At 40.6% G+C, this 14,406-nt stretch overlaps 1 protein-coding gene across 4 annotated transcripts in view; it reads left to right on the forward strand.

The window, feature by feature from the left end:
* Positions 1-14,406, forward strand: part of LOC103470552 (tetratricopeptide repeat protein 28) — a 229,100-nt gene that overhangs the window by 79,990 nt on the left and 134,704 nt on the right. The window contains exon 1 of one of the 4 annotated variants that reach the window (XM_081610552.1): positions 2,609-3,382. The exons of the other annotated variants lie outside the window; for them this stretch is intronic. The gene's annotated coding sequence lies outside the window, so the exon portion shown is untranslated. Of the gene's footprint in view, positions 1-2,608; positions 3,383-14,406 lie in introns of those variants that run through there. 4 annotated transcript variants of the gene reach the window in all.

Below are 14,406 nucleotides of genomic sequence, written 5' to 3' on the forward strand. Positions count from 1 at the left end.
TTGTCGAACAAACATTAACACACGGCTACATTAAGTGTGGCGTCTTCTTGCGTTAAGATGATGTTGCTCTTCTTTGCTATCTTGTGATAAATAGGTAGAAAAGGTTTAAATATGGAGCAATGAAAATCATGTCTTAGAAAGACACGTGTCACTTTCCACTCCTTTCTCTATAAGATGTGTGTGTTGGGATCAAGAGTCTGGAATACACAGTTTTCTGATGCAACAGGATGAGGTTACCGTACTTTTCATATAAAAGGATTGCCTGACCATCTAATAGGGATGGCCAATCGTTGTACATTTATTGCCATTGTGAATTTTTGTTAAATCATTTTAAGATTTTTTTTTTTATGTGTGACAACAATAAGTCTACATCAGAGGTCCACAAATCCAGACCTCAAGGGCCAGTGTCCTGCTACGTTTACATGTGTCCCTGGTCCAGCACACCTGAATCAAACGAGCTGCTCCTCAGTATGCAGTCAGGTTAGCCAGAGTCATGCTAATGACCTCATTATGTGAATTGGGTGTGTTTTGAAGCAGACCCGAATCTGCAGGACATTGGCGTCGAGGTTTGGATTTCAGGACTTCTGCTTCACGTGATATTTATTAATCTCAAGCACTAAAAGTATCATTCGGGCTTATGGTTGCTGTTTATTCAATTGCTGGTTTCACATGACCTTCAATAAGTATTATTCAAAAATATGATTGAAATCCATGTAGTATTTATCCAGTGTTTGCATGACTCTGTCTACAGAGATGCTCAGTAGCAAATGCTGAGGTCCCTGGAACTTGGAACAGATTATTTTAGTCTTTCTCAATATCGCTGCAGCCCAGCTGGCTCTACTTCGCTTCACCTTTTTTTATTTTTTATTTTTTTGCCACACTGGACATGATGTGGGTAGAAAACTGCTTCCTGTAAAATCCAGCAGAAAGGAATGAGAAGCATCCCAGAGCACAACTACAGACTTGTGAGGTGGGGTGAATTTCTCTCAGGCTTATTTTGTGATGTTTATGGTATTCATATGTTCGTAGCTGCCGAGCTGTGCCCACCGGGAGTGTTTTCTTATCCACAGCGGGCCTGTTTCCTGGGGGAGATTCATGATTTCATCATACTTAACAAGTCAGACAGACAAGTGGTGACTGACAGGCACACTTAGATGGATTCAATAATGAGAACTGCAACAACAAACCGCTGTGGTCCACCCCCACATCCCTCATTCACAAATGATTGCATGCCTCATAGATTTTATATATTTAACCAATATTTGTGCTGTAGGATAATAGAGATCAGCATTACTGTGGGCCCTCAGTTCAAACCAACCATGTTCCCTGCTGTAGAGCACGTTTTGGCTCATTGTGCTTAAAAACGCATCCTCTAATACGTTTAAAATTGTCCTTTTTTTTTTTCTTGAATTACTGTTTTATCCCGTGAAGTCATCTCTATTCTAGTGTCAGGCTGAACATAATTGATGGAAGCAGTCAGTGATAGTGAAACGCTTCCTTCTCTGTCCATCACCCAGCCCTCTTCCCTCCTCCACCGCTCTTATCTTCCTGTGAGTGGGGTCAGAGGTCACATTAGAGCATGTAGAGAGTTCTCTGGGAAATTTTAATGCTCTGTCCCTCTCTTTCCAGTTTGAGGTTGAAGAATGTTACAAGAGCCATCCAGACAAGTACAACACAAAGCCTTTAATTGGTGTTTTCCACTTGCCACAGTGACGGATGATGCTTACGTTAAAATGTAGGAACATCAGCATAAAATACAGTGGAAAACTTACATTTTCTTCCATCTTAAATACAAGAATAATTCATATTTTAATAAGATTATTTAAATAAGTACATCCCATCGTTGATAAAGTTCAACTAAACGGTTATTTGTAATCAGAAGTGGCCCTTGTGTTGACTCTGAGGGTCCATTCGCACCAGACCTGAGTAGTGCGCTTTAATCGAACGTTAGTTTGTCCAGGAAGTCTGGTTTGTTTGGGGGAGTGAAAATGTGCAATCAAAATCTGATGCAGAATAAAGAAGTGAACTCGGATCGGCCTTAAAACCAAGGTCTTGATTCGGTTGACGTGAATATGTGAAGGTGAACAGTCTGATGAAAGAGTTTGGTTTGTTTGACACAATGCAGTGTGAAAGTGAAACACATCAGCTGAAAATGTACCAAATACGGATATTTAGGTCCACAAATGTAAGGAAAAGTACTGAACTGTCAGGTGTGAAAGCACACACTCAGTTGCACACCCTCAAGCAGCTGCGTTCATCAATTGTGATCATCGACGAGATAAATGAACACGTTTCTACTCTGAATGTTATTCTTTCCTCTGGAATAAAAACAAAATCAACATATGATTTTGTTTCAGCTTCAAAGACAAGTATAAAGAAATGGCGGCACATAATCACTCCTTAGAACAACTTGGCAGAACGTTGCCGCTGTGCTGCAGCAACGTTGCGAAATTATCCTCGCCTTTTTTGTACTGGGCAGTAGATTTCAGCTTTATCTTCTTTGTCTTTTCTGAACTATGCTTTCTCATTGAGTTGCTGACAAAGGCTCCAGCTATTATAGCAGTGTTCGCCAAGCACAATACAGACATGTTTCCTCTGTAATAACAGAATTTAGTTGTCCTATCGAGTATGGGATCAAGTTCTGGTTCAGCTCAGATCCGAGAGTACTGAACCAGCGAACTGGAGCTTGGACATGTTGTATTTTACACAGACAAAATGTTTCTGGTTTGTAGCTGCTGAGTTGCACAGGTTTCCCAGCAGTGCCCTGGAGACATCATTGTAGCACAGCTACGCTGGCTGGCATGCGGACATGCGAGATTCTCCACGCCTGGTTCTCTCCACGAACATGACTGTGAGTGTCTATCAGGCTCCGACCAGCTGCCTCAGCCTAAACATACGTGCCTTCATCCAATCCTTTAAGCAGTGCAGCTGAACTTCCACAACAACTTCCTACCTTGAAGGTATTGGGTTTCATTTTCTCCCAGACAACTGGGATGGCGTGATATTTATAGCATTACAGAGCACACAAGCTTCAATGGTGATCATGAGATTCACGTTACCTCCTCGAGTGCTCTGCAGCAGAACCGGTGCTGGTTCGAGCTAAGCTGTTGACACTTAACGGCATCAGATCTATTTCCTCGGCTCCTGCCGCCCAGTTCCCTCATTACTCAACGCTATGGATTGTGTTGCTGCTCCGAGCTAACAGAGCTTGGGCCCCAGGCGGAGCAGGTGCTGGCTGCCGTGATGGCAGCGCACAGCACATGGGCACACTCTTGGGAGAAGGGTTGGCTGCGTGCGACTCTCGGGGAAATGGCAGACCGGTGTTGTTTGATGGAGAAAGAAAAGCTGTTGTGCTGGTTGTACTCTGTGGTTGAGCAAGCAGGTATTCAAAATTAAAGCATGCCTCTGTGTGTCGGTGTGTTCGCAGTCCTGAAGGAACAATTTAAAGCTGTTAAATTCTTGTTGACTCCCAGCCTCTTCACAACGCTGGATTTTTTTTTTCTTCTGCCATTTAATCTTTTGAAGTGGGTCTTTAGGCACTGGAGTTGAATTCCCATTGCTGTTTCTGTTTCATATTTAAATGGAAAAAAGAATATATAAATAAAAATAGACAACAAAAATCTAGCTTCCATACAAAAATTGCAAAAGTTATCAAAATAGCCATATTTAACTCTATATGGGAATGAAAACCATGATTGGGATCTTACCAGATATCTGAAAAAAATGAACTGAACTGAATCAAGTTGTTTTCTAGTCACACCGGGTTTTCAAAGCAATATAAACATGTTCCTACAGTCAGATGTGCAGTATGACTGGAGACATAACTCCCAGCCTGATGATTACCAGTCGATTCCAGAGATTAATGTAATATTTAAAGAACTCTGAATATCACCAACTCAAAAAAAAAGTTTCTCATAAAGTACAATAAGATGTTTTAATCCATAACTTTTTATGTTTTAAGCTCATTTGGATAATATGGACATTTCTTTCCAGGAAATTGAAAAAAGGAATATGGAAAAAAAATATTTGTATTTTTAGACTTTATCCAAACTTCCATTGTCTAAATGTTGTGTCCTTAAATCTTTCATCATATGCCTACTTCTGTTGTCCATTCCTTCCTACCCTTTTCTCTCCTTTTACCATCCTTCCTTTTGTCTCCGTCTTTCGTACTTCATATTCTTCTTCTGTCGTCATTCTGTGCGCCCTCATGTCATTCCTTCCTAACTTGTACCAGTACTTCTTTCCGTCCTTTCTGTTTCCAACTTATTACATCATTCTGTTCCTGTCTAACTTTCCTTTTTCCTCGTTTGCTCCCTTATCTCCTCCATCTTCTCTGCCATCTCTTCTTCCTTCACTTCTTTCTTGTGAGCTCACTGCCTCCCCACTTTACTTACGTCATGTCCTTTCTTCCTACTTTCTTTTCCTTTAAAACCTTATATCTTATCCTCCTTCTTCTGTTTCCCAAGTTCTTTCCTTTCTTCCGTCTTAGTGGCTTTTTTCCTAAGTGCCTCTTCTTCTGTCTTGTCATTCTTGTTTTCCATTTTCTGTCTTGTTTCTGTCCTCAGTTCCTTCCTTGTCTCCTACCTATTTCCCATCTGTTCTTTCTTTTTCTAAATGCATTCACAAAAAACAACAACCTTATAAGACAAAAAAACCTTTTGGCATCTTATAGGAATTTTTGTCCTAAAAGCCTAACAGGTGTTCGGAGAATTTATATTTAAAGTCTGCTCAGTTCAGAAAAATCATTTTTTGTGAACATTAGCATTCTCTCCCAGAAATTGTACATGGAAAATGTCAAAACATTTTAAACATATTAAACAATTTTCAGTAAATATAATGATTGCTTCACTGAAATCCTCAAAACATAAACAACTACACAGGTTTGTCCTCAGCCCAAATGCTACAGTCCTGAATCTATCCTGTTGATAAATGTGTTTCTTATTAATAACTCTGCACACGTTTACCAGTGTGGTCTGACCCAATCAATATTCATCCCTTTATAAAGCAAAAAATAGCAAATAGCAGATGCATCGATGACAACCCTTTTCTCCCCCCACTGTTTTGTTGAGGAAAATAAAACTGACTTGGCATTTGTCATGTATTTTGTTATCAGAGTTGCAGTCAAATCTACACAGTGTTTTGATGGCGCTCTTGTTATTCCACAAGAAAAAGAATAAAAGTTGAACAATAGCAGAAATTGTCTGCACTATTTTCAGGGGCGCTGCTGCTGTGCGCTGCAAACAGACACAACAGAAATTTTTCATTGAAAATGTAGTTTGTTAATCTTCTGAGCCATGTGTGGCAAACAGACAGATGGACTGGCGGCTTGACAGATAATAGAGCTGTGAATGTGGCAGACTATTCTCCTTCTGCGACACCTCTTTGACTGCTATCACAGCCACTTGTCCCAGTTCCCATACAAAAAAAAAGGAGCTCCAGTCGGTTCCCTGTTCCCGTTTCTTGTAGTGACGGAAATTGTCGCACCAGTGCTGGACTCGTTCCACCCAGACTTTCTCAAAACAACCTTGCATGGGATATTTTTCCACACCTCCTCCCGCCATTCACATGCCACGTTGTTGCAATCAGACAGCATCTCTAAGGAGTTCCCTGTTTAGGAAATTAGGGTCAAGCGGTCCTGTTGGAGGGTCTGTCTCTTTTCTCGGCTTGTGTGGCTGTGAATCCTGGGGGATTTGCCATCGGATTTTAATCGGAGGTTCTTGAGATGACAGGCTGTCTTGAAAGCTGATTAGAATATGGCTCGAAATAATTAACCAAAGATTTTTTTTTTTCCCGTTCCATCTATCTTTGTGTAATCTAATTACAGATGGTGGTTTTCCAGTTCATATTAAATGAAATGTAACTGTTCCCATGAGGCGTTGTTGCACACCTTCCTCCTAATCCTGGTCCCATCATCGTCACAAAGCTGTGCCAGAGCTAACAGATGGACCATTAGGGCCAGTCGAGGAGTTTTATCTCTGATTTGTGGCTTATTTCATCTGGTGCCGTAAAATTTCTCAAGTGTTTGGTAAATGTGCTGAAAATAGTGTGTCATGTGATTTCCTTCTGTAGGTGTTTTTGGTACTTGCGTGCAACAATCAAGAGTTTGATTATGGCCGGTTTCCATAACCGGATTTAGAAAAGCTTTCGTCTTTACTAATTTTGACTGATTTCAACTTCCTTTATTTTTTATCCTGCCTTCTTACTGTGAATGTTCATTAATTATTTACAATAGGAGCAGAGACAGTGTCATGTGTGTGAGAGACGAGTAGCAGGTTTTGCATATAAACAAAGACGAAACGGTCGCAGAGTTCACATTTTATACACCTTATTGTCTTGAGTTCACTTACAAAGGTATAAAAATAAAATTCCCGGGGACACATACAGTGTTAACTGCACACCGTCTGCAGAGGCTGTAGCTGTTGACGCAGTTTTCCTGGGTTCAACTCCTGGTCTCAGGACATTCACTGCATGTCTTCCCCTTCTCTCTTTCCTGTCAAACCACAGTTCATTAAAGGTCACTGGTGCCAAAAAATCGTAAAAAATAAAATCGTGTGTATCCCTGGTCAGAGCCACTTCTACTGGCTCTGGTCAATGTGCAGAAGCAGTGGCTCTGCTCTGAGTCCCTCCTGTATGACCGAGTTTCTTACCCTACTTCTTAAAGTCACAATGTTGCAAAATAAACCACTTCCTTTCACCATAGCTCTGTGCTACTCTGACGTCATTTTAATCACTTCTCTGACACTGGAAAAAGCTTCCGTCAGTAACGACTTTCGCACTGAAGAGTGGTGTTACTAGTACAATATAGTGCCACTTGCATATTATTCTGTACGGTGCGCTTACCATTCGGAAAAATATTGTATTTTTAATTTGTGTCTGGTTGTACACACATCAGGCCAAAAATCATCCGACAGCAGACGGCAGTCGTACTCAGTGTTCATGTGTAAATAACTCTTCCTCTATGCTTTAATTATCCTGGACAGACACGTCCACTGTTGCTACATCTTGTAACTGAGCCATGTTATTACCCTAAGAAAGCACAAGCTCCAGACCTTTTTAGTTAGAGAAAGGACTTGAATCATAATTATGAACAGATGGTAACCCTCTGTTACTTTTTACTGTCGCCCGGCTTTCCACTGGCCTTATTCTTCTGGCTTCTTTCCAAATCCCTTATATCTTTGTTCCAAACTTCCCGGAATGAAGCAAACTTCTTCTTGCTGACGTGCCCTTCTGTTTCTGCTTGTTGAATATCTGAGCAGCTCTTGTCGTGCAGGCTGATTGGAAAGATCAAGAGCTGCTCCTCGATGCATTCTCTTTGTATAAGAGAAGTTAAAGGCCAAAAATGCAATTCAAGCACTTCTTTCCATCTTCAGAGATGACACTCATATTGGCACCAACATCATGCTTCCCCCATCTTCTCCCCCCCCTTCTTTTCTCTCTGCTGAAATTCAAACCCTCATCTGCCTTTCCACATCCTCTGTTCTCCATCTTTACGTCTCTGTCTCTTAGGAAGAAACAGCCCTTAGCTGTAAATTGGCCCATTTCTCACTTTTCATTTGCAAAAGTTGCGGCAGGTAAAAAGTGAATGGTGGAGGGGGGGAGAAGGTGCTAGCCAAGCACGCTGGTTGAAGTGTGAATTCATTAACGTTCCTGGTTCGCTGAAACAAAGCAGAGAGGTTCCTCATTCTGCACCGCATTTCACTGTCAACCCGTCGGTTCGCGTACACCAGCATCTCCTATACAGGGCCATGAAATTAAACAGAAGCAGGAATTTAACACTGAACACTCGGCAGCACAGCAGGCTCAACAGTTTCCCAAGTGAAGAAAAAAATCAGAACATTTCCATTATCCCGCGCTGGTGTAAGCCGTAAAAGCATAAAATTAGATATCTGTGGAGCATAAAATTAATTCTGAGACCTCCTCAAAAGGTCAAATGATATTTTCAAACTAAAGCCATGATTAGCTCCTTGTTTGACATACAGTGTTAATACTCGGTAATAAGTTAGCCTGTGTGGAATTGCTATGGCCACTCACTCTAATCCAGCTTTGAAGTCTTTTAATTCTGTTGTGACCTACTAAGGATTACTGATGAATTTTCCATATTGTTCTGATGCATGCACGTAACATTTGAAACATGACTGGATATGCCACTTTGGCAGTCTGGGTGTTTTCTCTGCAGTTCCCACTTTCTAATGTCACAGATTAGAAAATTCAGCCCTTATCAGCCATTTACAGTTATGTCCTTGTCCTTCCTGCTGTCTGGGCACGAGACAGCAGTGACTGTAAAGCCAAGATTTTACAGCGACTTTAGATTGTCTTCAGTGTCTGATATTACCAAATAGCGTGGTAAGCACTGCTAGCATTATTTGAACAACTGTCTCGGTGTATTAACAAGAAAAATTTAGATTCTTTCCTTAGTTCTGTTTTCCAAAAGGCTGCTGCAGTTTCCAAATCTAGTACATGATGGGAGATGGGCCATGGCAGAGGGCGTAAACTCAAAAGGATAAAACAGAACAAATACAGGGTAACATTGTCAGCCTTCCTGTTAGCTGCTTTTAGTCTTGCTCTCTTTGCATGATGTAGAAAATAGTTTCCTGTAAAATGACCTCAGTGATGCTGAACAACCTTGAATCTTCTTGAGGTGGTTGAATTAAGAAGATTGGTGGTGTTGATTCACATGGCTGGAGCATCGCATCACATACAAACTGATTTCACTCTCTAACATTCAGATGTCAGAGTGGAAATCTCATGAAACCTCTCAAGTCCAAAAGCGCGTAGTAAACAAACATGGCCGACTGGGACGAAGCAGTGGCAATAATTTGTGGACTATCACCATTGCTTCTGAGTTTAATAGAAAAAAAATATAGAGAAAAATACTTCTGGTGCACCATGGCTATTTGTTGTGTTCTGTACTGACAATTCCCCTCCATGTTTCCGTCACTTCACTTTCTAATTTGCTACATGTTCTCATTTGGGGACACCACACACTCCACACTATCGGACCGAAACAATCCAACGAGTCGAATATCCCTGATAAGTATGGCTAACTTGACTACCAATAAGTAGATCATTACCCTAACTATGAAATTTTCACCAGGATTCGATCATTTCCAAATCCAGTATGATCCACAAAAAGACAGAGTTTTAAAACCCAAAAGGGTAAAAAGAGAGCAACTCTGCGTTTTCTTTCCTTTCCTGTTATCTGCTTGAAAAATGACTCTCTGTCACTCTCAGGCAGCCTGAATGAATTGTCTTGATAGGGTATATAAAGTAGTTTTTTATTTTCTTCCACAAATATAGTCATGACTTGCATCTCTGTGCTTCCTTTGACTTTGTTTTAAATACCTCACTGATACTGAGAACTTGATTATTTTTAACATGGACAGAGCATCTAGACTGAAGGCTGTTGCTGGCAATTGAGTTGTTATGGCGCCTTGACCAGAGCAACGTTGGATTCTTTTGCTTTCCAAGATAATATGTTTAAATATTATGATGATGATTTGATATTCCGGTTTGGCAGTATGCGTGGTTTCCCTCCAGTCACCTCTTTCCATGCTCAAAGATTAAAAAAAGGAAAGTGCATCAGCCAATTGCAGTTATATCTCTGTCCTGCCGCAGACTCCCCGCTGTCTGTCTGCAGCCCTCCCCTCAGCCAAAAACAACACACCCTCCCTTCTTCTGGCAGCCCAATTTGTCAAGATCACTCATTCAGATTGGTTTCGTTTTGAGTGGGAGCCGCTGTCTACCTTTACCGAGGGATGATTATGGTAAAAGCAGATGAAAAGGCAAAATGCAGATCATCCTTAATCTCTTTCTGAGGAGTTGTACCTCCTTTAGCTTTTCTTCAAGGTCCCTTCTGTTTCCTACTGACCTCCCATTGTTTTCGTTCCGGCTCGATCCCTTTCCTACACGCTCGTCTTTTATTTCTGACCGGGTGGGTAGCCGTCTCCTTCAGATGACGCAGCACTGACCCCATGTTAATATTCATGCTAATGTAAGCTTTCATGAATTTGTGTACATGAATATTGCATGACTGGTTTTCATCTACAAGCTCCCATCAATTTAGTCTCTTTCCTCTGCTTAATTGAAAACCATTATTATTAACTGCAGTCAGGATTCGTTCTTCAGAAAGCGTTTTTTTTTTTTTCTTTCTCAGATTGTGCCGCTCTGATCTATCAAACTCACTGTGCCCCTGCAGCCAAGTCCAAAGCCCGCTTTTCAAATGGACACCAATCAAAAGGATTCTGAAATAGGCAGAGCGCAGGTTTGGGAAATGAGGTTAAGTGTGCTGACTGACTGACCTTCAACACTGCAACACCCCCCATATCAGAACCTGACAGCCCGTGAGAGCATGGAAGGAGAAAGCTTGGTGGGATGACTTGTAATTGGACTGGGAGACTAGAGGCTAGATGAAGCATTTAAGGCTCTGACTTGTCTATTTGCAGGGCCTGAAGTGTGTGAAATGACAGGTTCACCTCTGCGGTTTCTAACAACTGCTTACTTTTGACCACAATAAAGAACACGCATGTCTGAGAGTGTCTCCGTGTTAACGTGCATATTTCACAAAGCAGACTTGTTCTGCTGCATTTGCACCTGTCATCCATGTGCATGTGATGCTTTTGGTTAAAAGAGAAGAGAAAAGAAATGTTTGAAAACTCTTCCAAAACTGAAGATTCTTTTAAAGAGTCTTTGTGTGTCCTTGACAGAGTTTTAGAAAGACTGTGGCACCACATTATTATTTTATGACATGAAGATTTGCAGAAACCACAAGAAGGATTTATTTTATTATTGTTATTTTTTTACATACATTCCTTCTTCTGCCAAGATTTTTTCCTGAAGCTGGGGCCATTTAATGTTAGCCATGTGCTCTAGCAAGTAATCAGTCAGACTAAAGGGTAAAAAAAATGAAGAAAACAAAACAAGCTCTTGTTATTTTAGGTGAATCTCTTGCTGTTCACAGATTGATTGTCTTGGCTGTGTGTCAGTTTGGCTTTTTACCAATTTATATTCCCATACACTTTGCTAATTTGTCCCAAACTACTTCCATTATGCACCCTTACAGTTTTTATACATACACAATGCTGTACATCTGCAGTAAAATCACTGTGGATTCGTTTATCTTTGTGGCTGGGTGTTTTATATTGAATTATTGAGATGAAAAGTCATAAAATGCTCAAATATTTTTTGATTGGGTTCGTATTATTACTGATATTTATTGTTGTTTATTACAAGGGTGCACCAATTGCACTTTTTTGGCTGATCACTGATTACCGATCTTTATAAAACGTGATTTGGCATTTCCGACTCTGGCCAACAATTTTTCGTTTTCCTGAAATGTCGCTAAACATAGTAAGAATGTCACTGAGTTTGCAAAAGTGAAGTGGGAAGATGACCCAATGTTTTGTTTCTTTTTCTTGTCACTGTAGGGTTTAAAGTGGGGGGGGAAAGGTTTGCAGAAACCAGGGATCAGAAATTTGCCACAAATCTCTTATCTGTGTATCTCTTTAAAAAAGAGAAGTGAATTAAAAATATCTCGAGTAATAGTGCACTTTGTTACAGTCCATCTTGTTTTAATTTTGGTGGTAGAGGATTGTAAAACAGAGATGGTAGGCAGAAAATATCAACGCTGAGTTAATCATTTCACACTCTGCATTTTTTATTTTTCCTTTTTTTTTCTGCTGCTGCTGATGAAAAATTCAGTGCAGTGTCTTTGGGGTGCTATTTTAAACAGCCCTCTCCCTTTCTATCTGATCTTTTGCTGCTACTTGGGGATGTGGGGGATTGAGCGGAGTGTGCCGAGACTCTTTGGAAACAAGGTCCTCCGTGTTGCCCCTGGTCACAGTCTCCCTTTCAAGCAGCTAATTTTATGCACCCCTCATCATGACTTTGGAGCAGAGAATGAGAGAGACAGAGAGATAGTATCTCCAGGATGGTGCCAAAATAAGAAGAGGAAATTGAGTGGAAACTTTTGCTATGCATGAAAATCATCAGGGGAAAGTGTTTTCTCCCGCTCTATCTTCTTTCCACAGTTTATTATTTTCCCCAATTCTCACTGTTGTCACTTTGCCTCTCTGCTTCACATTTTAAGTGCTGGGGCTTGTGCATGTAGATGCATTCATCGGATGAGGTAGATAGACGATACATGATATGTGCATAAAATACAGACACCTCAATGTGACCGCAATGACTTTCTGTTTGGATTACCAAAATTATTGTGACAGGAGAAAAAGATTATTAGTTTGTTTTTTTCCTCTTTTTAAGGTCAGACATTCTCATAGACTTCTGTGGAGTTTGATACGCCTCTAAAACTGTATTGCCCGACTTGCTTAGATGTTTTGGGTATCCTTCCAGAATCTTCCCACAATAGTTTGCTGTAATTTTGGCCAATTTCTTTTCACAGAAGTGGTGTAACTGAGTTAGGTTTGTAGCTTGCCTTGTTCACATTCCCCTCTAAGCCGCTAACTTCGAATCTTATGAAAGACTAAGATCAAGATTGTTACGGTGACTCCAAATCATTGACTCCTATGTCCTTTAACCTCTTTGTGACCAATTTGATGGAAGATCTAGGGTCACTGTTTATTTGAAAGAGCTTTCTGCAGCCAAGCTTTGGCTTCCTTACTGATGTATTAAAATGTCACAATAATATTTCTACATGATGTTTTTTCCTCATGCTACAATCTATTTTGTGAAGTACACCCTTCCCTCCTGTGGCAGTTGCCTCCACCACACTTCAAAGTTGAGGGTCAGTGTTAGTTTCAGCCCGCAGGACAAGTCTCCAACGATAAATGTTTTTGTCATTATGTTTATGTTTGAACTGTAGTCTTGCTCTCTAAATTGCTTTTGGAGTGATGCATAATTTAACTGATGTACAAATGAATATAGTATCTTCAAGGATCTTGACGTTGGACCAGATTTGTTGAGGTCCACAAGTTATTTTTTCCTGATATATTCACTGATTTATTTTGCTTTTCCTTTGATGCCAAGCTGTAGCTAATCTTAAAATACATCCACAGGTGTTCTTCCAGTTTCTCAAATGATGCGAATTAAAATACCATAAGCTCTCAAACCCATAACACTGTCAACTAGACTTTCCTGAATTGACAGAGAGAGAAAAAGGTTATGTCTTATACCGAGGGGGTAAATGTCAGGTTTCAGCTATCTGTGCAAATGTAAACGTGCTTTACGTGTGTATATTGATTTCCTGAGTGTGAATGCACAAGTCTTCCACGGTTTCCTGAAATATCAGAGGTTTATTTTAATTAGCGTTTCTCTGTTACAAACCTGTCGTCTTATTTTCAAACTCCTCATGCTCATAGGCCACAATTTCTTTGTCAAAAGTGAAACTTTTTTATTTCCCACATTGACCTTGAGTGTGTTATCATAAAATATTTACACTTGCACAGTATTTTCCAGGCTGAGATAAACATGAGATTTAAAAAAAAGTACATTCACCTTGCTCCCTCGTTCTTTTACCTCATCTCCCTATTTCTCTTCCTTCTGTTTTCTGCCACATATCACTGCAGTGCTGGCAGATTTGTAGTAAGGCCTCAGGAATAGAAATGAGATGCATGGTGGCACTGTGTCAAAGAGCAGCAGATTGAACATTAGCCTGAATCGTCGAGCAAATGTTTTCAGATTTTTTTTTTTTTCTAATTCAAATTAGCCTGGGATATTGGCTTGGGAGCCAAGAGGGTGTAGTGAGAGCTCTGCAGTGGACACCTGCTCTATTAACCCCACATGATGTGTTTGGGTGTGATTGCATGAATTATCTCAAGACTGAGAGCATTCTCTCTCTGTGTGTGTGCTACTTGTGCTTTCCTCTGTGTTTGCATTTGTGACCCAAGAGAGCATGGAAATAGAGAACAGAAAGTTAGATTTAGCTGCCTTTAGCAACTTATTAGTTGCTAAACGAAGGATGTCTGCTTCGTGTTTGTTTTCCCATAAGCCGCACTTTTTTTCCTCCCCTCCTTTTCTTTTCAGTCTCGCACTTAGTCACACAGAGACTCAGAACCTGTGTGGAGGGAGGGGTCTTCCACTCTGAAATCAGACAGGGTTATTTATGGTGTATGTGTCTGGAGTTGGTGTTTGACTTATTGCAGGGGTCACAGGATGTGGGTGGATTTAGATGCTGCTTTATCACTCTCACATCGCCATTCTTAAGCAAGTCACGTCCAACCCTGTCACGGTGCTGGGTCACCTCCAGTATCTACATCTGTATCTATGTGTGTATATACTTGTGCATGTATACCTTACACTGTATACTGTGCATACCCATGATACCACTGGATAGTATTGACTGGGACCACACATACACACACGCGCGCACACACGCAACCTTTATTTTGATGTTGAGGGCACGCAAAGTTAGTGTCCCAATAATTCAGTCTCAGCAAGTTTCTGACAGTTGAT

Source organism: Poecilia reticulata, chromosome 9 (genome assembly GCF_904066995.2).
Source record: "Poecilia reticulata chromosome 9, P_reticulata-male-v2, whole genome shotgun sequence".
NCBI classification, from domain to species: Eukaryota; Metazoa; Chordata; class Actinopteri; order Cyprinodontiformes; family Poeciliidae; genus Poecilia; species Poecilia reticulata.